Consider the following 25,996-nt stretch of genomic DNA (forward strand, 5'->3'; position numbering starts at 1 on the left):
TGGGAGTTTATCAATTGGCCAAGGGAGGAGGTGTAGATGGAGAAGAGGAAGGGTCCGACGACAGAACCTTGAGGAACCCCGACAGAGAGAGGGAGTGAAGGGGATGTGGCAGCGTTATAGGTAACACTGAAGGAGCGCTGGGATAGATAGGAGGAGACCCAGGAGAGAGCGGAGTCTCTGAGACCAACTACATTGGAGACCCATACTTGAGGTATGATCCTGGAGACACGGGCCTCATTGAACGGTGTCAGATATCTATGTATGTACTGGGGGGAGTTACTTGCCGTGTACAGCTGAATTGTTCTAGGCTGTTTCTTCTTTTCTCTGTTCATTTGTTTATAAAAGGTAAAAGTGACACCATAGACAAAGCAAGTTATTGTTCTGTATGATCTGTAACAGTGCCACAACTGCCTATACGTGAGAATGTATGACTCCATTGTCTGGGCTGAATGTTGGGAATACTGTGCACACTTAGAAACTTTCTTAATAAAATCTATTTGATTAAAAAAATACTGTAGATAATGCTGTACATATTCTTTCTATTCATAAGATATATTTAGTAATGAACATTAAAAATAGAAAGCAACTTTATGTAGCCCTTTATATAGAATTCTTTTTTCTTTCTCTACAGGTAGATTGATGAACCAGGTTTTAGGACATGTTGGTCTTCATGAATACAGCTGAGTCACATGGAAAATAAAACACATGGATGTCTTAATTGACTGAAAGTCTTTACTGCAGTTCACTGGAGGATTCACACGGGATACAAGTCATATCTGTGTTCTAAAAGTCATGGTTTGGATCCTCTTCCACATTGATCCAGCAGGAGAAAAGTAATTTCAGTGTTCTGGAAGTGACAATGGCTTTACAATAACGTCCAACCCAAGTATACATAAGAGGAGTCATTTCAAACTACTTGTTTGGAGATTTTACAATGGAGAGAAAATATATCATACACCAAAAGGCTTGCAATGGAGGGAAGTCATATCATTGTTCTGAATGTGATAAAGCTTTTACACGGGAGTCACATCTTATCACACACCAGAGGATTCACAATGGAGGGAAGTCATATCAGTGTTCTGAATGTGATAAAGCTTTTACTCAGAAGTCACATCTTATCACACACCAGAGGATTCACACTGGAGAGAAGTCATATCAGTGTTCTGAATGTGATAAAGCTTTTACTCAGAAGTCAAATCTTATCACACACCAGAGGATTCACACTGGAGAGAAGTCATATCAGTGTTCTGAATGTGATAAAGCTTTTACTCAGAAGTCACATCTTATCACACACCAGAGGATTCACACTGGAGAGAAGTCATATCTGTGTTCTGAATGTGATAAAGCTTTTACAGCGAAGTCAAATCTTATCACACACCAGAGGATTCACACTGGAGAGAAGTCATATCCGTGTTCTGAATGTGATAAAGCTTTTACAGTGAAGTCAGATCTTATCAGACACCAGAGGATTCACACTGGAGAGAAGCCATATCAGTGTTCTGAATGTGATAAAACTTTTACAGTTAATGCCGGTCTAATTTATCACCGGAGGATTCACAAATTTCTTCATTGATTAAATTCTGGAATAAAAGGGATATTAAAGAAGTTTCAGGTGTCACAAGTTAGTTTCACATCCCCAATGTCATCCCACAAACTAGAGAAAGGAAAAGATATAATGCTACTTTAAAAGACACAAACTAAAATCTGAGCAAACTGGAATGTAATGATCGGATGAACTGAGTTTAGTGCTTATGTCCATCAATACACAACTAGAAGGGATTTGAATATTTTATCTTTTGACAATCTTTTTAAGATAAGCATCAATAACTGAACAGCTTCCCTCATGATTCTCATCTTTATCTTTTTTATGGAGCTTTGACTGAACATGCAATGCATTTTCATGATTCACCAACTGAGTTGTGTTTCCAAGCATTTTCTTCATTTCTGGATCCTGAGGTAAAACATGCCCAACACTGCCTCAGTACCAGAGACTAGGATGGGGTCTATTGTCATCTTACCAAGTCTCTGAAGCCTCAGTGGGAGAGTCCATTCCAGGTTCTTCTGACTATTGATACATGATCAGTCAGGCTTGAGGTCTCCAGCTAAGCCCACCTTGGCCACTCCTCCCATTACCTGTTCCTTCTCCTCTCCCATTATCAATGCCTTCTTTCCACATTTCATCTCTCATTAATATTATTATTATTATTATACAGGATTTATGGCGCCAATAGTATGCTCAGCGCTTTACAATATAACGGGAGACAATACAGCAACAATACAGTTCAATACAAGAGGGATAGGAGGGCCCTGCTCCTCGGAGCTTACAATCTAGGAGGGAGGAGCTAGTGGTACAAAAGGTAGTAACTGCGGGGGATGGACTGGTAGGAAGAGTAGAAGATTCCATTATTAGCTGAGGGCAGGATAGGCTTCCCTGAAGAGAGAGGTTTTCAGAGATCGCCTAAAAGTGAGCAGAGTAGGCGATAGTCTGATAAATTGGGGTAGAGAGTTCCAGAGGATGGGGGAAGCTCTGGAAACGAGCATGGGGGGAGGAGACAAGGGAGCAAGAGAGCAGGGGATCGTGCGAGAAACACAGGACGGTTTGGGTGATATTTGGCGACAAGATCGGTGATGTAATTTGGGGCAGAGTTATAAATGGCTTTATATGTTATTGTTAATGTTTTGAATTTTATTCATTGGGCAATGGGAAGCCAGTGGAGGGATTGGCAGAGAGGGGTGGAGGACACTGAGCGGAGGCCAGTGGAGGGATTGGCAGAGTGGGGTGAAGGACACTGAGCGGAGGCCAGTGGAGGGATTGGCAGAGAGGGGTGGAGAACACTGAATGGAGGCCAGTTGTTAGGATCCGCCAGATGGTGCCTCAGGCTGCCAGCTGACAGACCTACCCAGAGCGTGGAGTCTAAGCCCGGTCTGTGCTTTCACCAGGGCCCCAGATGGTGGGGATGGACTTGTAACAGACCCGGGCCAGGTCACGACCTCCAAGCAGGCCCACCAGTGGCAGAGGAAGCCTCCGGGGACCTATGCAGGTACCGGGAGAGCCAGATGTGAAGAGGATGGCGGACCTAGCAGGGTGGTCACGGGCCGTGGTCCCGAGGGGGTAAGCGGAGTACCGAATCGGCAGGCAAAGAGTAGTCAGGTCACACGCAGGGTCAGCAGGGTAAGTCAGTCTGTAGAATGGTCAGACAAGCCGGGGGTCAGAGTAGGAGAAGGCAGAGTAGTCAGGGCAATCCGGGTCAAATCACATGAGAAGGCAGCGTAGTCAGGGTCAATCAGGGTCACTTAACAGGTACAGGAACTCAGGATCACAGATAGACCTTGCGGCAATCTGTGACAGTGCAGGGCATCTTTAAATAGTGCGCCCTGCATTGTCATTGGCCGGCCAGGACGCGCCCCCGGCTGTCATTGGATGCCTGAGGCGTGCCCGCGGCTCCTACTGCGCATGCGCGGCATCCTGTCAGCCGCGGCTCGCCGGGACCTAGTGCCTGTGTCCCGGCGTGATCTGCCGCCAGTGCGCATGCTCCGGGAGGGGGGCCACGGTCGCTGAACCCAGAGCCGCGATCCCTGACACCAGTGGAGGGATTGGCAGAGAGGGGTGTAGGCCAGTGGAGGGATTGGCAGAGTGGGGTGAAGGACACTGAGTGGAGACCAGTGGAGGGATTGGCAGATAGGGGTGTAGGCCAGTGGAGGGATTGGCAGAGTGGGCTGAAGGACACTGAGTGGAGGCCAGTGGAGGGATTGGCAGAGAGGGGTGTAGGCCAGTGGAGGGAGTGGCAGAGAGGGGTGGAAAACACTGAATGCAGGCCAGTGGAGGGATTGACAGAGAGGGGTGGAGGGATTGGCAGATAGGGGTGTCTGATACAGAACGGTAAGTAAGGTGGATGATGGCAGTAGCATTCATGATAGACTGAAGAGGGGATATCCTGCAATGAGTTTGGCCAATGAGGAGGGAGTTACAATTGTCAAGGCGAGATATAACAAGGGAGTGGATAAGTTGCTTAGTGGTTTCCGAGGTTAAGAACGGCCATATCTTGGAGATGTTGCGGAGGTGAAGTCTACAAGATTTGGACAGCGATTGGATTTGGGAATGAAAGGACAGATGGGAGTCTAGGATTACACCTAGTACCCTGGAATGAGGGGAGGGACTGATGATTGTGTTATTGATCTTGATGGAGAAGTCAGGGGTAGGGGCACGGGCTGGAGGGAATACTAAGAGCTCAGTTTTAGAAAGATTGAGTTTGAGGAAGTGGAGTGACATCCATGCTGATATGTCGCTTAGTAGGGTAGTAATGCGAGAGGAGACTGAAGGGGTGAGGTGAGGAGGAAAAAGATAGATTTGTGTGTCATCAGCATAGAGATGGTACTTAAAGCCATGGGTGTTTATCAAGTGACAAAGGGAGGAGGTGTAGATGGAGAAGAGTAGGGGTCCAAGGACGGAACCTTGAGGAACCCCTACAGAAAGAGGGAGTGGAGAGGAGGAGACAGAGTTAAAGGTATTGCTGAAGGAGCACTGTGATAGGTAGGAGGAGAACCAGGAGAGAGCGGAGTCTTGGAGGCCAAGAGAGTGGAGTTTTTTGAGGAGGAGGGGATGGTTAACCGTATCAAAAGCCGCGGAGAGGTCATGTAGTAAGAGTAAGGAGCAGTGGCCATTGGTTTAGCAGTTAGTAGATCATTAGTGAGTTTTAGTAGGGCAGTTTCAGTGGAGTGTAGTGAGCGAAAGCCAGACTGTAAAGGGTCAAGAAGGTTGTTGTTGGTGAGTTAGGAGCTCAGGCGATTGTAGACTAAGTGTTCTACTAGTTTAAAGGTAAACAAGAGCAGGGGGACGGGTCTTAAGTTGTTCAGGTTGGTGGGGTCCAGGGAGGGCTTTTTAAGTATGGGAGTGATGTGCGCATGCTTTAGAGGGGAGGGGAAGGCACCAGTAGAGATGGAAAGATTGAAGATTAAGGGAGCAAGGGATTGAAGATGTAAGGGATGGAAGAAGAGGTGACCGTAGTAGTTGTGAGGGGACAGGATCCAGGGGGCAGGTGGTGAGACAGGCTTCTGAGAAACCTTGTCTGGCAGCATGGAGGGAGGAATTGTATGTGAAGAAAGCAGATTTATATCGGGTGAATGCTTGGTGAGATTTGGTTTTACGCCACATTCGCTCCAGCACACGACTATGTCGTTTAAGATCTCTGGTGTTGTCAGTCTGCCAAGGTTGTAATGGTTGGGGCCTGATGCTTCATGTTAGAGGAGCAAGTGAGTCTAATGTAGATGAAAGTGAACTGTTGTAGACAGCAGTGGCCAGGTCAGGGCAGGACAGGGGAGAGATTCTGTCATAGAGTTGGTCAGTTGCAGAGTGGAAAGGAGAAGGGTTCAAGTTGTGAAGGTTTCTGCAGGTAATTGCTGCTTGGAGGGATAGGTGTTTGAAGATGAGGAGACTGTGAAGGTGATGACATTGTGATCATAGAGAGGAAAGGGGGTGTTTGTGAGGTTGTAGGATATCTTCTCATGGGTGACAACCTTTCAGGCAGGTCTGTGTCTGTGACACCAGCTAGAAAGAAGTCTCTGTTCAGTGAGAAAACAACATCCCAAGCTGATGCAGGCCTTCCAATACTGAGTTACTGCTGATTTAGAGAATGTATTCAGCAGTAAAACGTAAGCCCAGCTGGCCACTTGTGTTCCATGTGGTTCTGCCAAATGGGATTCCATCAGGTGAAGATCAGAAATCCTTGTTCCATGTTTTCTCTTTCCAGCTATTACTCCTCTCCATAGACTAATCACACAATACAACTGCCAGAGATCTGAACTTACAAAGTGCTGAGTGTGCGGTCATATTCCTACCACTTCTTCCGGGGGACTGACATTCCTCTGATTGGGGTTCACAATAATCACTCTGAGTGCACACATCTCTTTTTGGTGGAAAGTTTGTAAAGAAAACTTCTTCTCCCTGGAAATATTACAACGTTGGCACCAAAGTGTAACTATGGGCAAAATCAGTAATGACATTAATAATGAAATCTGTCATTAGCAGAGCAGGTTTTGTTTTTCTGAGTCTCCTATTGTATTATTTTTTGTTGTCCCTCCCAGTAGATTTTCTTTGTCTACTTCCTGTAGAAGGCCAAGTCTTTTGGGAAAAATGGCAGTTGGAGGGGTTGGGGCAAATCCTATAACAGTGCTGGTGGTGCTCACAACTGTCAGTCGTCATTCATATGGGGGGTTGGACCTTATAGAGAACCTGTTGCTGTAACTGCTGTAGAAGCGTTAGCTGAAGTTGGGCTTTACTTGTTGTGTGTCTTACTTATAATCTATCTAAGACTTCCCTGTACAGGGTGACAACGCTGCTGTGTAATGTTCCTGCAGAATGATCAGGGTTGTCACCCTGTTACAGAAGGTGGGAAAATAACAGATGTACAGACAGGACCAACAGCTGATACAACTATGTTGCAGAGGGAACTCTGGGAATGCTAATGACAGATTGCATTACACATTCAGTTAGCAGACTTCCTGCTGTTGGTCTGATGTTTGAATTGTGTTCTGATATTTACTGTCCTGCTGTAAAAGGTGTAAATGATCGCCCGCATGTTTCCTGTAGTAGCAGGGACTACAAACTCCTATCAGGAATAGTAGGATGGCTACCTACCCAAGGGGGTCACCTTTTTGGATTTGGGGGAAACATTTCACATGGTCTCTTTCCATTATTGACACCGAAAAGGGGAGTCTCACTTCACTAACAATAGGAGAGCCAATCACAGGCCAATAACATTTCATGGTGTCTCAATGTATTGCAGAATGTTTAATCCCCATTGATCCAATGGATTCCTAGTCCTTCCAGATGCATTGCTTCTTGTGTGGAAGAAGCGCCCTAAAATGGCTTCCCTTCAATTCCACCCATAGCTGTACTTTAGGTAATGTTGCCCCTCCCCCATATCTGTAAGGGAAAGCCTTAATTTCTCCCAATACTCCCCTGGCCTTCCAGTGGGAAGAAACATTTTCTCTGGAGTGGAGATGTTTTATGCAGTGAGCCCTTCATAGACGGGATGGGGAATCTAAGTAATCTAAGATAAGTAAGATGAACCGGTGTACTGGAGTCATGGATCAGATAACCAATGACACCATTGATGGTATAGCAGAGCTGACAGCAGAAGTGGCTCCATCACCTAAGGTGGTGTCACAGAACTGCATGACTATCTCTCAGAAGATCAAGGTGTAGTCTACAAACTGGTGTCAGAGAGTGTTGTACATTTTTATTAGATCATGAGGATCTCAGAAGGAGATATCTACACAAGGTAAAGGAGTTCCAACAGTCACCCGGGTGGGGGGAAGTGGGATCCATTTTCTTGGATGGGTTTAGTTGGAACTTGGTTGAGTAATATGGTGGCTTTGCTTCTTAGGCCATTAGTTCCTACTATAGATTTGATGATAATTTTATACATTGTTGCTGTTGTGTCTTTTGCTGAGTTGATTTTCCTTTTTATGCACATGATTACATTCACATTGTTAGAACAGAAGATTACTTTAAACCCACAAACATGTTGTTTTCTGAAGCAGAGGCTCTGGAGAATATAATGGTGGTAGTTCCCATTTTCTATGTCACAGGATATTAGCACAGCTGTTTGTCAAATGCATATTTTCTGTAAAGAAATCCCACTAAAGATAATTTTAATACACAAAAAACACAATATATGACCCAATTTGTTTGATGAAATGTAAAATATTGGGTTGGCATCAAGTATATAGATACCAAACATGCCAAACTTTAAAAATTGTGTGTATTTGTGAAATGGTGACAAACTTCAGTACCAGAAATTGTCCATAGGTGACGCTTTATAAGCCTTTACAGGTCATCAGTTTATATAGTGAACCATAAATGATGGCCCTCGAGTTATTCCTCTCCCTCTGGTGTGTGCAGAGATATGTACAATGTGTAGTGTGATTGATGTTTTCCTACATAACCGCACCCAACCCTTGCAATTGCTCATGTATACGGGAACTGGGGGCTTTAAAATGTGTTTTGTGTGTTTTTCATTTACAGTGTGTTACTTTACACTTTTCTTTCTCTGAACTTTATTATTGCCATATAGGGGGTTAATAGCCTCGCATGTGATAACATATTGCTGGTCACAGATCCCCTTTAAAGAAACACAAGAGGTCTATCAGACCCCTAATGTCACCTCTGGACCCCATAAAAGATGGTCAAGCACAGATCATGTTTGATCAGCTCCTTGAAGACACGAATGTACATCTGCCAAATCTGTATCTGAGTAGACCATAGAAGCAGCATTAGAAAGAAATGTGAGCATGGCTTCAGTCAGGCGATGGTCCTGGTGGTCATGGTCTTGTTCTCCTTCAGGTCCTCTCACCTTGTAGATGGTGACATGGACTTGTTGTGTGGGAATGAGCAGGAGGGGCTCGGGGTTCTCTTGTACCCAATCAGCTTGTTATGGATAAAAGATGAAAGTGTCTTCTGGGAATTTACAGGGATTTGGATGTTTAGAGGGTTACATAAGTGGGCGTGGCTGATATTAATGAGGGGTGTGTCATATGTTAATCAGTTTCTTAGCACAGATGATAGAAATGGTATAAATAGATCCTTGAAATGTAAACAATCTATCTCTTTCCTTCTGTTGTTAAAGTGTCACATATATATGATGAATAAAGTTGGATGATATTTTCACCGCACAATACCGTGGTCTGGGTTCTTCTACAACACATCCCCCCAAAAATGTCCTCTTCCAGTTCTAGGAGTCTGGTGGAATGGGACACAAGCTGATGGTATCTCTTAGGCCCCTTGTACATGGGGGGTCCGGCCCCTGTGGGTGCAATGCTGGCATTATAATACACCTGGTAGGCACAGGTACAGCGTCCAGCCCCGCTGCCTGCAGCCTGTCAAAGTCTACACTACAGCTGGACGGGGCTCAATGCTGCACCACGTTTACCTCGTGTTTAGGGCGCTCTGTGTTCAGGGAGAAATGGCCGCCATCCTGATCAGACAAAGTATAGAGCAGATGTAGGCCGGTGCAGTCTGCTTCTTCCCCTGTAGGTGACGCCCAACCAGAGTGACATCCCAGCCTGGAGAGGAAGTTGGGGGACACTTGGCTTCTCTGTGGTTTCCCGGTTCCTGAAGACAGCGTGGAATGAAGGGGTCCATGGAGTCCTGGGGACATTTTTACATATTTTTTTTATTTCTTGTTTACACCTTTTAAAAATCATTTTATTCCTGAAGATCACTAAACCCCAAATCTGATGTATTCTTTGATAGCAGACACCCTATATAATACAATGTTGGGAGTTGTCATTTTCTATGTTACATGATATTAGCACAACAGTTTATGAAAGGCAACATTTCAGGAACAATATAGTAACGTTTATTTCTGAGCACATAAATGCAATTCATGATCTATTTTCTGGTGAAATATAAAAGATGAGGTTGTGCCGAGGAAATGGGATTCCCAACATGTCAAGCCGTAACACTGTGTGCACTTGGAACGCTTTAATAGCCCCTCCAGGTCATCAGTATAGAGTTACACAGGAGCACTGGTGCTCCAATCATTGCTCTCCCTCCGGCGCTGATATGTAACATGTGTGGGGATCACTGTGTTCCTATGTAGGAAGCCTATGTGCGTGTTTTTGTAGGTGTGTGTCGGGGGAGGAGGGGCTCTAACATTTTTACATTATTAAAAAAATGTGTCTCTTTCTATGCTTAAAACTTTATTTATTTTGTCCATAACTTGTATTGCTATCATGTAGGGGACCAATAGCCTCCTATATGATGGCATATAGGTGACAGGTTCTCTTTATGGAGAGCCCTGGGGTCTATTAGACTCTGGATGTCTCCTGTCTACTGCACTGCAGATGATGGAACACAGACCACCTTCCATCAACTGCTTCCCCAGCACTGATCCTGGAGAATGACAGCTCCAGTCCAGGAAGTGATGTCATTCACGTCGTGCATGTCACTTCCTGGTCTGTGTACAGGAGATCCACTGAGCTCTCGCCACCCTTCCCAGTGACACCCACCATGACAGGACCATGCTCTGCTGTCCGGTGGCGGGGTCAGGGCACATTGCAGCATTGTTCATGGAAGTAACAGGCGGATTCACAGCCATTAGTATCACTTCCACATGAAATCAGACTTTACTAAAGTCCTCACACTCCCGGCTGTATAGTGGTGGGGAATGTGCAAAAAATAACAAATCTGTAGCATTGTTAAAAATCCAAATCACGAGCAAGTGGCTGCAGGTTCATATTTTACCACCCCCCTATCCTGGCACCCTAAGATGGTTGCCTAAGCCTCCTTAAGGTGGTCATTGGATTTTGGGACCTGTATGTGGCAAGGCTGCCAGAAAGTCTCTCACTTGTGGTGTCCTCATACTGGGGAGAAGTAGCAGAATGTGTTTTGGGTGTAATTCCACATCTCCCCATGGCGTGTGCCAGAAATAGCTCATTAAATGACAACTTGGTGTAAATAGATTTTGTTTTTCATTTTCCAATAACTTATGGCAATAACTGTAAATGTTCCATGGACACAACATGCCTCTCAGCACATACCTTGGGATGTATCCTTCCCATAAAGGGGACATTTGGGGATGTTTGTAAGGTCCGGGCATTTTAGTGCCTCAAGAAATGTGATCGGCAGTCAGAAAGTAACAGCGACGTAAAAGCTGCATAAATTCCATTCTATATCCCATAGTTTGTAGACGCCATAACTTCACACAAACCAATCAATATCCACGGATTCAGCTATGCTTCTACCAAAGACACGGAGCAGAATACACGTTGTACTACATGTATGAAGAAATCTGATTTTATGGGATATGTTTTATAACAAAGTAGAAGATATCATTTAATCCAATCTGAAAATCAGTGTTGCTCTATCTCATACACGCCATATTCATGTACATATATACATATAAAATATACAATAAAAGTCCTTATAATTGGAACAGTTCAATCAAATATTGTGCTAGAATAAAGGTGTTTGATATAGAATGTGCTCCAGAAAGACTGCAGTGCTCCCCCGTGAAATCTGCACCTCCACCTATGGATAAGGATGGCCGCTCACCTCATAGTATGGACCTATAAACTAATATAGGTCAACCAAGCAAAAGGATTCCATCAAAAATATCATTTGTATTAAAAAATAAAATCCCAGTGCTGATCAAATACCACCAAAGAAAGCTCTTTTTGTGAGAAAAATAATTCAATTAAATTTGGGTGCAGTGTTGCATGACCGCACAATTGCCAGTGCTGAATAGCAAAAAAATCCCCAGTCATGAAGGGGGTAATACGTTCCGGAGCTGAAGTAGGTAATAAATCTTGCTGTCATCTTACAGTTTGGTTTCATTTTCTTGTGACATTTCTTGGGCTGCAGTTCTTCTGAGCTCCACAAGGTGGTGATCACACATATACAGAGAAAGGAGGTCTCTATGGAAGACAGGAAGTGATATCAGGCACAGACAGGAAGTCTATATGGAAGACAGGAAGTGATGTCAGGCACAGACAGGAATTGATGTCAGGCACAGACAGGAATTGATGTCAGGCACAGACAGGAAGTGATGTCAGGCACAGACAGGAAGTGATGTCAGGCACAGACAGGAAGTGAGGTCAGGCACATACAGGAAGTGAGGTCTGGCACACAGACAGGAAGTGATGTCAGGCACAGGCAGGAAGCTCCATGTGGGAGGAATTATAGAGGAGACATTGCTGGAAGTGTGAGCAGAGGATGTAATGAGATTGTATTTGATCATATCTCCCATCACTCTCCCTTGTGTGACACCATATTTCTCTGTCCCTCTTTGCCCTGTAAATGTCCCTCTTTTCGGTGTGATGTACACACAGACATATGAACAGACCATAGAACGGCCCAAAGTCTTCATATGGCTCTCAGATTTCCCTCAGATTTCCCATTATTTCCTGTATTGAAGTGAAAACTCGGATAGAAAAGTAATAGTGAGATCAGACATAAGTGGGTGTCACTGATCACATTGTTCCCAAACGTCACCCCAGATAAACGTTTTCCCGGTCAGGCTCCGGTCACACCAGGAACTGTGCGTTTCTCATGACTTCCCACATGTGCGGTTCCATGCGTTTGCAGGACATTTTTATCATCGGGAAGGATGGGTGATCAGAGGGGCCAGACTTGTATTTTGCTCCCAGAGTCACATTTATGTGCGTTGCGTTTACTCACATTTACATGCATTTATGCGCTCACAAAATCAGATGATTAACTTCTTCACACCGGCCGAATGCAAATGTGCGCCCTCCCGGCCTTTGGGCCTTGACGCCAAGCAGCCACACATTTGCGTTCTATTAAGAAAGAACATATGTGCTGAGAGCGCGCACCCTGCGCACTCCCAGCACACATGTCCAGGACTCATGGAAAGGTCCCGATCTCCTTTTTCAATCAGGAGCTTTCCCGATCCTGTGACCGCCGTGACACATGACCCTAAACGCCACCCTGCCTCCCGGCTTCTGAAATGAGAGGCGCCGGCGTGAAGGGGTTAAAGTGGTTGTCAAGTTTCACAATTTTTAAATAACAAACGTGTCAAATTTAACTGCTCTGTGTAATGTGTTTGCACAGAGCCGCCAGGATCCTCATCTTCTCAGATCCCCCCCAGCACTCCAGGCAAGATGCTTACTCTGGGACACTCATATGTTCTCGCTCCTCAGCTGCCTCTATGTGCCTATGAGAAACACAGAGCACGGTTTGACCCACCCCCGCTCCCTCCTCACTGGCTGTGATTGATAGCAGTGGGAGCCAATGAGGAGTCAGAGACCCCGGAGAGCTTCTATCTTTGTGCACAAGATCAGGATCAGATGAGTATAAGTCTGCACTTACCCCCTTCCTGTCCGGCCCAATTTTCATCTTTCAGAGCTCTTGCACTTTGAATGATAATTGGGCGGTCATGTAACATTGTAGCCAAATCAAATTTTTGTAATTTTTTCACACAAATCGAGCTTTCTTTGGTGGTATTTACTGCCCGCTGGGGGTGGGGGGGAGTTATCAACAAAAAAAAGCAACATATTTGAAAAAAAAAGTTTTCTTTGTTTTTATTATAAAATTTTGCAAACAGGTAATTTTTCTTCTTCACTGATGTGCATTGATGAGGCAGCACTGATGAGATGGCAAGGATAGGCAGCACTGATGGGCACTGATAGGCTGCACTGATGAGGCAGCACTGGTGAGCATTGATGATATGCAGCAATGATGGTCACTGATAGGGGCACTTATGGGCGGCACTGACTGACAGTCATGACTGGCAGCACTGATAGGCGCAACTTCTGGACAGCACTGATGGGTGGCACTGCTGGGGGGCACTGATAGGTGGCACTGCTAGGGCCCTGGTGGGAGGTACTGCTGGGTGGTACTGCTGGGCAGCACTGCAGGGCACTGATCAGGGCCCTGATGATCAGTGTCGATCTGCCCTTTGATAGCTGCTGGTTACCGATAACCAGAAACTGTATTTACTGTTTGATGTGCTCTGTCATTGGACCCAGCTGATCACGTGGTAAAAGGTCACTGTGATTGGCCTTTTACCTCATCGCATGATCAGCTGTCTCCATAGGGCACAGTGATCACAGATGTCGTCAGGTGCTTGCCCTTGGGGGTGCGCTGGAGGGCATGTTCTGGAAGGACGTCATATGATGCCCTTCCAGAACTGGGTAACCAGGGGTATAGCGTGGTCACCAAGTGGTTAAAGGCTCACCAATCCCACATCTTAATCTTTAATGTGCACCTGTATGGAGATCCCTTTTTGGATGTGATGATCCCTCTGCACGGTGCTGGACCGGTGGATGCCTAATTGGAGGAGCAGCTGCTGCAGCTATATAACCAAGGCAGGCCGACGCATGGATTTTTTATTTCATTTTTGCATTTTTCAAAACCTTGTGATAAGAATTAGATCTGCAAAATACCGTGCCTCTGATCAAATACTTTGGGGTGTCTACTTTCTAAAAACGGGTCATTTGGGAGGTGTTTGCATTTTCCTGGCAATTCAGGACCTCTGAAACTGGGATAGGTAGTAAGGAAACTAAATATGACCTTTGAAAGCCTGAACGTGGTCATTAGATTTTGGACCCCCTTACGTGGCTAGGCTTCCAAAAATGCTCTCACATGTGGTATCCCCAGAAGTAGCAGAATGTGTGTTGGGGGTGTAATTCCACATATATCCATGTCTTGTGTGAGAAATATCTCGTCTCTGACAACTTTGTGTAAAAAAAAAAGTTTTTTGTAATTTTCCATAACATGTTTGGCAAAAAATAAAATCTTCCATGTACTCAACATGCCTCTCTGCAAATACCTTGTGGGGTCTACTTTGCTAAAAGGAGTCACCTCACATCCCATATACAAGGGGCCTAAGAGATACCGTCAGCTTGTGTCCCATTCCACCAGACTCCAAGAACTGGAAGAGGACATTTTTGGGGGGATGTGTTGTAGAAGAACCCAGACCACGGTATTGTGCGGTGAAAATATCATCCAACTTTATTCATCATATATATGTGACACTTTAACAACAGAAGGAAAGAGATAGATTGTTTACATTTCAAGGATCTATTTATACCATTTATATCATCTATGCTAAGAAACTGATTAACTTATGACACGCCCCTCATTAAAACCAGCCCCACCCACTTATGTAACCCTCTAAACATCAAAATTCCTGTAACTTCCCAGAAGACACTTTCATCTTTTATCCATAACAAGCTGATTGGGTACAAGAGAATCCCGAGCCCCTCCTGCTCATTCCCACACAAGTCCATGTCACCATCTACAAGGTGAGAGGACCTGAAGGAGAACAAGACCATGACCACCAGGACCATCGCCTGACTGAAGCCATGCTCACATTTCTTTCTAATGCTGCTTCTATGGTCTACTCAGATACAGATTTGGCAGATGTACAATCGTGTCTTCAAGGAGCTGATCAAACATGATTTGTGCTTGACCATCTTTTTTGGGGTCCAGAGGTGACATTAGGGGTCTGATAGACCTCTTGTGTTTCTTTAAAGGGGATCTGTGACCAGCAATATGTTATCACATGCGAGGCTATTAACCCCCTATATGGCAATAATAAAGTTCAGAGAAAGAAAAGTGTAAAGTAACACACTGTAAATGAAAAAACACACAAAACACATTTTAAAGCCCCCAGTTCCCGTATACATGAGCAATTGCAAGGGTTGGGTGCGGTTATGTAGGAAAACATCAATCACACTACACATTGTACATATCTCTGCACACACCAGAGGGAGAGGAATAACTCTAGGGCCATCATTCATGGTTCACTATATAAACTGATGACTGTAAAGGCTTTTAAAGCGTCACCTATGGACAATTTCTGGTACTGAAGTTTGTCACCTTTTCACAAATACGCACAATATTTAAAGTTTGGCATGTTTGGTATCTATATACTTGATGCCAATCTAATATTGTATATTTCACTAAAGAAGTTGGGTCATATATTTGTTTTTTGTGCACTAAAATTATTTTTAGTGTTTTTAACAGAAAATATACATTTGACAAACAGCTGAGCTAATATCCTGTAACATAGAAAATTGCAACTACCACCATTATATTCTCCAGGGTCTCTGCTTCAGAAAATAAAACATGTTTACAGGTTTAAAATAATCTTCTGTTCTAACAATGTGAATGTAATCATGTGCATAAAAAAGCAAAATCAACTCAGCAAAAGATACAACAGCAACAATGTATACAATTATCATCAAATCTATAGTAGCAACTAATGGCCTAAGAAGCAAAGCCACCATATTACTCAACCAAGTTCCAACTAAACCCATCCAAGAAAATGGATCCCACTTCCCCCCACCCAGGTGACTGCTGGAACTCCTTTACCTTGTGTAGATATCTCCTTCTGAGATCCTCATGATCTAATAAAAATGTACAACACTCTCTGACACCAGTTTGTAGACTACACCTTGATCTTCTGAGAGATAGTCATGCAGTTCTGTGACTATACCTTAGGAGATGGAGCCACTTCTGCTGTCAGCTGTGCTATACCAACAATGGTGTCATTGGTTATCTGATCCATGACTCCAGTACACCGGTTCATCTTACTTATCTTAGATTACTTAGATTCCCCATCCCGTCTATGAAGGGCTCACTGCATAAAACATCTCCACTCCAGAGAAAATGTTTCTTCTCACTGGAAGGCCAGGGGAGTATTGGGAGAAATTGAGGCTTTCCCTTACAGATATGGGGGAGGGGCAACATAACCTAAAGTACAACTATGGGTGGAATTGAAGGGAAGCCATTTTAGGGCGCTCCTTCCACACAAGAAGCAATGTATATGAAAGGACTAGGAATCCATTGGACCAATGGGGATTAAACATTCTGCAATACATTGAGACACCATGAAATGTTATTGGCCTGTGATTGGCTCTCCTATTGTTAGTGAAGTGACACTCCCCTTTTCGGTGTCATTAATGGAAAGAGACCATGTGAAATGTTTCCCCCAAATCCAAAAAGGTGACCCCCTTGGGTAGGTAGCCATCCTACTATTCCTGATAGGAGTTTGTAGTCCCTGCTACTACAGGAAACATGCGGGCGATCATTTACACCTTTTACAGCAGGACAGTAAATATCAGAACACAATTCAAACATCAGACCAACAGCAGGAAGTCTGCTAACTGAATGTGTAATGCAATCTGTCATTAGCATTCCCAGAGTTCCCTCTGCTACATAGTTGTATCAGCTGTTGGTCCTGTCTGTAGATCTGTTATTTTCCCGCCTTCTGTAACAGGGTGACAACCCTGATCATTCTGCAGGAACATTACACAGCAGCGTTGTCACCCTGTACAGGGAAGTCTTAGATAGATCATAAGTAAGACACACAACAAGTAAAGCCCAACTTCAGCTAACGCTTCTACAGCAGTTACAGCAACAGGTTCTCTATAAGGTCCAACCCCCCATATGAATGACAACTGACAGTTGTGAGCACCCCCAGCAGTGTTATAGGATTTGCCCCAACCCCTCCAACTGCCATTTTTCCCAAAATACTTGGCCTTCTACAGGAAGTAGTAAAAAACAAACAATCTACTGGGAGGGACAACAAAAAATAATACAATAGGAGACTCGGAAAAGCAAAACCTGCTCTGCTAATGACAGATTTCATTATTAATGTCATTATTGATTTTGCCCATAGTTACACTTTGGTGCCAACGTTGTAATATTTCCAGGGAGAAGAAGTTTTCTTTACAAAATTTCCACCAAAAAGAGATGTGTGCACTCAGAGTGATTATTGTGAACCCCAATCAGAGGAATGTCAGTCCCCCGGAAGAAGTGGTAGGAATATGACCGCACACTCAGCACTTTGTAAGTTCAGATCTCTGGCAGTTGTATTGTGTGATTAGTCTATGGAGAGGAGTAATAGCTGGAAAGAGAAAACATGGAACAAGGATTTCTGATCTTCACCTGATGGAATCCCATTTGGCAGAACCACATGGAACACAAGTGGCCAGCTGGGCTTACGTTTTACTGCTGAATACATCCCCTAAATCAGCAGTAACTCAGTATTGGAAGGCCTGCATCAGCTTGGGATGTTGTTTTCTCACTGAACAGAGACTTCTTTCTAGCTGGTGTCACAGCCGCAGACCTGCCTGTAAAGTTGTCGCCTATGAGAGGAGATGAAATGTGGAAAGAAGTCATTGATAATGGGAGAGGAGATGGAACATGTAATGGGAGGATTGGACAAGGTGGGCTTAGCTGGAGACCTCAAGCCTGGCTGATCATGTATCAATAGTCAAAAGAACCTGGAATGGACTCTCCCACTGAGGCTTCAGAGACTTGGTAAGATACAATTGGACCCCATCCTAGTCTCTGGTACTGAGGCAGTGTTGGTCATGTATTACCTCAGGATACAGAAATGAAGAAAATGTTTGGAAACACAACTCAGTTGGTGAATCATGAAAATGCATTACATGTTCATTCAAAGTTCCATAAAACAGATAAAGATGAGAATCATGAGGGAAGCTGTTCAGTTATTGATGCTTATCTTAAAACAATTGTCAAAGATAAAATATTCAAATCCCTTCTAGTTGTGTATTGATGGACATAAGCACTAAACTCAGTTCATCCAATCATTACATTCCAGTTTGCTCAGATTTTAGTTTGTTTCTTTTAAGGTAACATTTTATCTTCTCCCTTCTCTAGCTTGTGGGATGACATTGGGGATGTGAAACTAACTTGTGACACCTGAAACTTCTTTAATATCACTTTTCTTCCAGAATATAGTCTATGCTGAAATTTGTGAATCCTCTAATGATAGATTAGACCGGCATTAACTGTAAAAGTTTTATCACATTGAGAGCATTAAAATGGCTTCTCTCCAGTGTAAATCCTCTGGTGTCTGATAAGATCGGATTTCCCTGTAAAAGCTTTATCACATTCAGAACACTGATATGGCTTCTCTCCAGTGTGACTCCTCTGGTGTGTGATAAGATGTGACTTCTGAGTAAAAGCTTTATTACATTCAGAACACTGATATGACTTCTCTCCAGTGTGAATCCTCTGGTGTGTGATAAGATCTGACTTCACTGTAAAAGCTTTATCACATTCAGAACACTGATATGGCTTCTCTCCAGTGTGAATCATCTGGTGTGTGATAAGATGTGACTTCTGAGTAAAAGCTTTATTACATTCAGAACACTGATATGACTTCTCTCCAGTGTGAATCCTCTGGTGTATCATAAGGCTTGACTTCCTTGTAAAAGCTTTGTCACACTCACAACACTGATATGGCTTCTCTCCAGTGTGAACAATCTGGTGTGTGATAAGATGTGACTTCCGTGTAAAAGCTTTATCACATTCAGAACACTGATATGGCTTCTCTCCAGTATGAACTCTATGGTGTACTGTAAGGTCTCTCTTGTGTGTAAAAGTTTTGTCACATTCAGAACACTGATGTGGCTTCCCTCCATTGTGAACCTTCTGGTGTGTGATATATTTTCTCTCCATTGTAAAATCTACAAAAAAGAAGTAGTTTGAAATGACTCCTCTTATGTATACTTGGGTTAGACTTTAGTGTAAAGCCATTGTCACTTCCAGAACACTGAAATTACTTTTCTCCTGCTGGATCAATGTGGAAGAGGATCCAAACCATGACTTTTAGATATGACTTGTATCCCGTGTGAATCCTCCAATGAACTGCAGTAAAGACTTTCAGTCAATTAAGACATCCATATGTCTTGTTTTCCATGTGACTCAGCTGTATTCATGAAGACCAAAATGTCCCAAAAACTTGGTTCATTAATCTACCTGTAGAGAAAGAAAAAAGTTAGAATTCTATATATAGGGCTACATAAAGTTGCTTTCTATTTTTAATGTTCATTACTAAATATATCTTATGAATAGAAAGAATATGTACAGCATTATCTACAGTGTTTTTTTAATCAAATAGATTTTATTAAGAAAGTTTCTAAGTGCGCACAGTATTCCCAACATTCAGCCCAGACAATGGAGTCATACATTCTCACGTATAGGCAGTTGTGGCACTGTTACAGATCATACAGAACAATAACTTGCTTTGTCTATGGTGTCACTTTTACCTTTTATAAACAAATGAACAGAGAAAAGAAGAAACAGCCTAGAACAGCAATGGGCAAACTACGGCCCGCGGGACCTTTTAATCCGGCCCGCGGAGCTAGGCTCCCGCAAGGCCAGTGGTCGGCAAGCCGCGGCTCTTTAAAACTTAGATGCGGCTATCCTGTGTGCCGGGCGCCCGCTCCCCTCCCCTCCCTCCTCTCCTCCTCTCCCCTCCTCTCGGATGGCCGCCCCCCCTCTCGGATGGCCGCCCCCTCCCTCCTCTCGGGCGTCAGGACTCTGCAGCTGTCAGGATGTAGGCGGGGCAGCCAGGATGTAGGCGGGGCAGCGTGACGAGATCTTCTCCTCTCACAGTCCTCCCTGAAGACCAGAACGGCGCGGGAATACGAGAGGAACGCGCGGAGCAAAGGTAAGTGAATTGACACAGGGGGGGGACTTACTATATGGGGGATGAATTACTATATGGGGGACTTACTATATGGGGAATGAATTACTATATGGGGGACTTACTATATGGGGAATGAATTACTATATGGGGGACTTACTATATGGGGAATGAATTACTATATGGGGGACTTACTATATGGGGGATGAATTACTATATGGAGGACTTACTATATGGGGAATGAATTACTATATGGGGAATGAATTACTATATGGGGGACTTACTATAGGGGGGATGAATTACTATATGGGGAATGAATTACTATATGGGGGACTTACTATATGGGGAATGAATTACTATAGGGGGGACTTACTATATGGGGAATGAATTACTATATGGGGGACTTACTATATGGGGAATGAATTACTATATGGGGGACTTACTATATGGGGAATGAATTACTATATGGGGGACTTACTATATGGGGGATGAATTACTATATGGGGGACTTACTATATGGGGAATGAATTACTATATGGGGGACTTACTATATGGGGGATGAATTACTATATGGAGGACTTACTATATGGGGAATGAATTACTATATGGGGAATGAATTACTATATGGGGGACTTACTATAGGGGGGATGAATTACTATATGGGGAATGAATTACTATATGGGGGACTTACTATATGGGGAATGAATTACTATAGGGGGGACTTACTATAGGGGGGACTTACTATATGGGGAATGAATTACTATATGGGGGACTTACTATATGGGGAATGAATTACTATAGGGGGGACTTACTATATGGGGAATGAATTACTATAGGGGGGACTTACTATATGGGGAATGAATTACTATATGGGGAATGAATTACTATATGGGGGACTTACTATATGGGGAATGAATTACTATATGGGGAATGAATTACTATATGGGGGACTTACTATATGGGGAATGAATTACTATAGGGGGGACTTACTATAGGGGGGACTTACTATATGGGGAATGAATTACTATATGGGGGACTTACTATATGGGGAATGAATTACTATGGGGGATGAATTACTATATGGGGGATGAATTACTATATGGGGGACTTACTATAGGGGGGATGAATTACTATATGGGGAATGAATTACTATATGGGGGACTTACTATATGGGGAATGAATTACTATATGGGGAATGAATTACTATATGGGGGACTTACTATAGGGGGGATGAATTACTATATGGGGAATGAATTACTATATGGGGGACTTACTATATGGGGAATGAATTACTATAGGGGGGACTTACTATAGGGGGGACTTACTATATGGGGAATGAATTACTATATGGGGGACTTACTATATGGGGAATGAATTACTATAGGGGGGACTTACTATATGGGGAATGAATTACTATAGGGGGGACTTACTATATGGGGAATGAATTACTATATGGGGGATGAATTACTATATGGGGAATGAATTACTATATGGGGGACTTACTATATGGGGAATGAATTACTATATGGGGGACTTACTATATGGGGAATGAATTACTATATGGGGGACTTACTATATGGGGAATGAATTACTATGGGGGATGAATTACTATATGGGGGATGAATTACTATATGGGGGACTTACTATAGGGGGGATGAATTACTATATGGGGAATGAATTACTATATGGGGGACTTACTATATGGGGAATGAATTACTATATGGGGAATGAATTACTATATGGGGGACTTACTATAGGGGGGATGAATTACTATATGGGGAATGAATTACTATAGGGGGGACTTACTATAGGGGGGACTTACTATATGGGGAATGAATTACTATATGGGGGACTTACTATATGGGGAATGAATTACTATAGGGGGGACTTACTATATGGGGAATGAATTACTATAGGGGGGACTTACTATATGGGGAATGAATTACTATATGGGGAATGAATTACTATATGGGGGATGAATTACTATATGGGGAATGAATTACTATATGGGGGATGAATTACTATATGGGGGATGAATTACTATATGGGGGACTTACTATATGGGGAATGAATTACTATATGGAGGACTTACTATATGGGGGACTTACTATATGGGGGACTTACTATATGGGGAATGAATTACTATATGGGGGACTTACTATATGGGGGACTTACTATATGGGGGACTTACTATATGGGGGACTTACTATATGGGGGACTTACTATATGGGGGATGAATTACTATATGGGGGATGAATTAATATGGGGGATGAATTAATATGGGGGATGAATTAATATGGGGGATGAATTAATATGGGGGATGAATTACTATATGGGGGATGAATTGCTATATGGGGGATGAATTGCTATATGGGGGATGAATTGCTATATGGGGGATGAATTGCTATATGGGGGATGAATTGCTATATGGGGGATGAATTACTATATGGGGGACGAATTACTATATGGGGGATGAATTACTATGGGGGATGAATTACTATGGGGGATGAATTACTATATGGGGGATGAATTACTATATGGGGGATGAATTACTATGGGGGATGAATTACTATATGGGGGATTAATTACTATGCTTACTATGGATGACACATACACATCATTCATCTACTCTTGGTCCGGCCCCCGGGTCCAATATATGAACCCATTGCGGCCCTCAAGTCAAAAAGTTTGCCCACCCCTGGCCTAGAACAATTCAGCTGTACACGGCAAGTAACTCCCCCCAGTACATACATAGATAGCTGACACCGATCAATGAGGCCCGTGTCTACAGGATCATACCCCAAGTATGGGTGTCCAATGTAGTCACCATTCAGTAGGATACAACTGGCCGTTCTCCTTCTATGGGGCTAAAAGAGCTAAGATTTTAAAAGCCTATGAAGAACTAACTAGGAGTGAACAAGGAGTATCCAGCCAGTTCTGCCAGACATACATCTCCTGGGGGAATTACAATGTTGTTAAGTTCATTTTTCACATGTTAATGTGGAGATCACCTGCTCAATCCACTGGTGTCTGCTGGGAGTTTGAGATGATATTTGTTATGGTCACACAGCCTCACTATTGCTATATGACTTGTAATAGGAGGAGGTGTAAATAATTCCTCCTCTATTGACACCAAGAGGCACACCCGAGGAATATTGAACACCAACATTACAATACTGGTCATATCGTTGTACTTTTTGAATAAATTTGGACATCTCCAAAACATGTATCAAATCCCCGACAACACCGCTACAATTGGGGTCATAAGGGGAAATCCCTCCTGTCCTAGCTGAACAATTGAGCTGGAGTCCTGAAAGCTCTATGCAAAAGAAATGACTGAGTTTCTGTGAAGAGGACAGAGAGATGAGAGGTATGGAGGTCACAATCACCTCCCACCACTCTCTCTTAGAGTCAAAAGACTGGAATAAATAGATGAGAGATCATGCCTTTCCCACTGGTGCCATCTGAAGCCCATTAACAAGTGTGAGAGTGATGTGAAATCTGTATCTGATGGAAGTAGCAATCGATGGATGGGATCTAATGTGTCTACTAAGTCCCACCTAGTAAGATGTTGAAGTTGGGCAGCTATAAAATAAAGTCTAACATTTGGTATTGCTAGGCCTCCTTGGTCTTCACCATACTGTAGAGTAGTGAGTTTGATTCTAGCTGCTTCTTCTAAATGAGCTCCCCAAACTGGGAGTCTATACTGGAGAACCACTTACGAGGTGTCCACATGGGAGAATTGTGGAGTATATAGTTGAAACTCGAAAAATGAGAATATGGTGCAAAAGTTCATTTATTTCAGTGCAGCAACTTAAAAGGTGAAACTAATATATGAGACTCATTACATGCAAAGCAAGATAGTTCAAGCCGTGATTTGTCATCATTGTGATGATTATGGCTTACAGCTCATGAAAACCCCAAATCCACAATCTCAGAAAATGAGAATATTCCATGCAATCAATAAAACACGGATTGTACATAGAACAATATCAGACCTCTGAAAAGTAGAAGCTGCATATGTACTCAGTACTTGGTTTGGGCCCCTTTTGCAGCAATTACTGCCTCAATGCGGTGTGGCATGGAAGCTATCAGCCTATGGCACTGCTGAGGTGTTATGGAAGACCAGGATGCTTCAATAGCGGCCTTCAGCTCTTCTGCATTGTTCGATCTCATGTCTCTCATCTTTCTCTTGGCAATGCCCCATAGATTATCTATGGGGTTCAGGTTAGGCGAGTTTGCTGGCCAGCCAAGCACAGTAATCCCACGGTCATTGAACCAGGTTTTGGTGCTTTTGGCAGTGTGGGTGGTGCCAAGTCCTGCTGGAAAATGAAGTCATTATCCCCATAAAGCTCGTCTGCAGAAGGAAGCATGAAGTGCTCCAAAATCTCCTGGTAGATGGCTGTGGTGACCCTGGACTTCATGAAGCACAGTGGGCCAACACCAGCAGATGACATGGCTCTCCAAATCAACACAGACTGTGGAAACTTCACACTGGACTTCAAGCATCTTGCAGTGTGTGCCTCTCCGTTCTTCCTCCATACTCGGGGTCCTTGCGCCTCTCCATTCTTCCTCCATACTCGGGGTCCTTGGGCCTCGCCATTCTTCCTCCATACTCGGGGTCCTTGGGCCTCGCCATTCTTCCTCCATACTCGGGGTCCTTGTGCCTTTCCATTCTTCCTCCATACTCGGGATCTTTGAGCCTCTCCATTCTTCCTCCATACTCGGGGTCCTTGGGCCTCTCCATTCTTCCTCCATACTCGGGGTCCTTGGTTTCCAAATGACATGCAAAAGTTGTCTCATCAGAAAAGAGGATTTGGACCACTGAGCAACAGACCAGGTCTGTTTTTCTTTAGCCCAGGTAAGACGCTTTTGACGTTGTTTGTTGTTCAGGAGTGGCTTGACAAGAGGAATACAACATTTAAAGCCCATGTCCAGGATCCGTCTGTGTGTGGTGGCTCTTGATGCACTAACTCCAGCCTCAGTCCACTCCTTGTGAAAGTCCCCAACACTTTTGAATGGCCTTTTCCTGACAATCCTCTCCAGGCTGTGGTCATCCCTGCTGCTTGTGCACCTTTTTCTTCCACACTTTTCCCTTCCACATAACTTTCTATTAATGTGCTTTGATACAGCACTTTGGGAACATCCAACTTCTTCTGCAATTACCTTTTTGAGGCTTTCCCTCCTTATGGAGGGTGTCAATGATGGTGTCAGGTCAGCAGTCTTTCATATGATTGTGATTCCTACTGAACCAGACTGAGAGACCATTTAAAGGCTCAGGAACCCTTTGCAGGTGTTATGGCTTAATTAGCTGATTAGAGTGGGACACTTTGAGATGAGAATATTCCACCTTTTCACAATATTCTCATTTTCTGAGATTGTGGATTTGGGGTTTTCATGAGCTGTAAGCCATAATCATCACAATGATGACAAATCACGGCTTGAACTATCTTGTTTTGCATGTAATGAGTCTATCTCATATATTCGTTTCACCTTTTAAGTTGCTGCACTGAAATAAATGAACTTTTGCACCATATTCTCATTTTTCGAGTTTCACCTGTATAGAGGAATTGTGGGGTCATATCTTCTCTTGTTCATAGATTTTATTGGAAAGAGATAATAGTTTTACAAGGAGCTCATAACAATGTGATTGCAGGACTCACCAACAGTAAGTCAGAAGGGGTACAACCCTTAGAGGTAACGTACAGGTTGTAATTTGTACAGTACAAATAATATCTTCATACATTAAAGTGGAGTTCCAGTAAAGATAAAAAAAAAATAAAAAAGTCAGCAGCTACAAAAACTGTAGCTGCTGACTTTTAAAAGACGGGCACTTACCTGTCCCTCGATCTCGTGGTGTCCTCCCCGCAGCCCGTTTCACCGGCCACCCTGTGTTTCCAGTGCCGGCATCTTCAGTGTGGGTACCCAGCTGTGACCGCTTGCGGCTTCACATCCGGGTGCCCACTGAGCATGTGCGAGTATCACTGTGCTTTGTGAATGGTCCTGTAGTCTTCTAGGACCTTTCATGTGTCCCAGAAGACTACAGGGAGGGAGGGGGGAGGACA

At 43.6% G+C, this 25,996-nt stretch overlaps 1 pseudogene; it reads right to left on the reverse strand.

Annotated features, from left to right (window-relative positions):
- Positions 1–17,542: 17,542 nt before the first annotated feature.
- The window catches only part of LOC149434749 (uncharacterized), a 120,769-nt pseudogene continuing 112,315 nt past the window's right edge, over positions 17,543–25,996 (reverse strand).

Source organism: Staurois parvus, unplaced genomic scaffold (genome assembly GCF_062004578.1).
Source record: "Staurois parvus isolate SC_StPar_1 unplaced genomic scaffold, SC_StPar_1.0 ptg001688l, whole genome shotgun sequence".
Taxonomy (NCBI): domain Eukaryota; kingdom Metazoa; phylum Chordata; class Amphibia; order Anura; family Ranidae; genus Staurois; species Staurois parvus.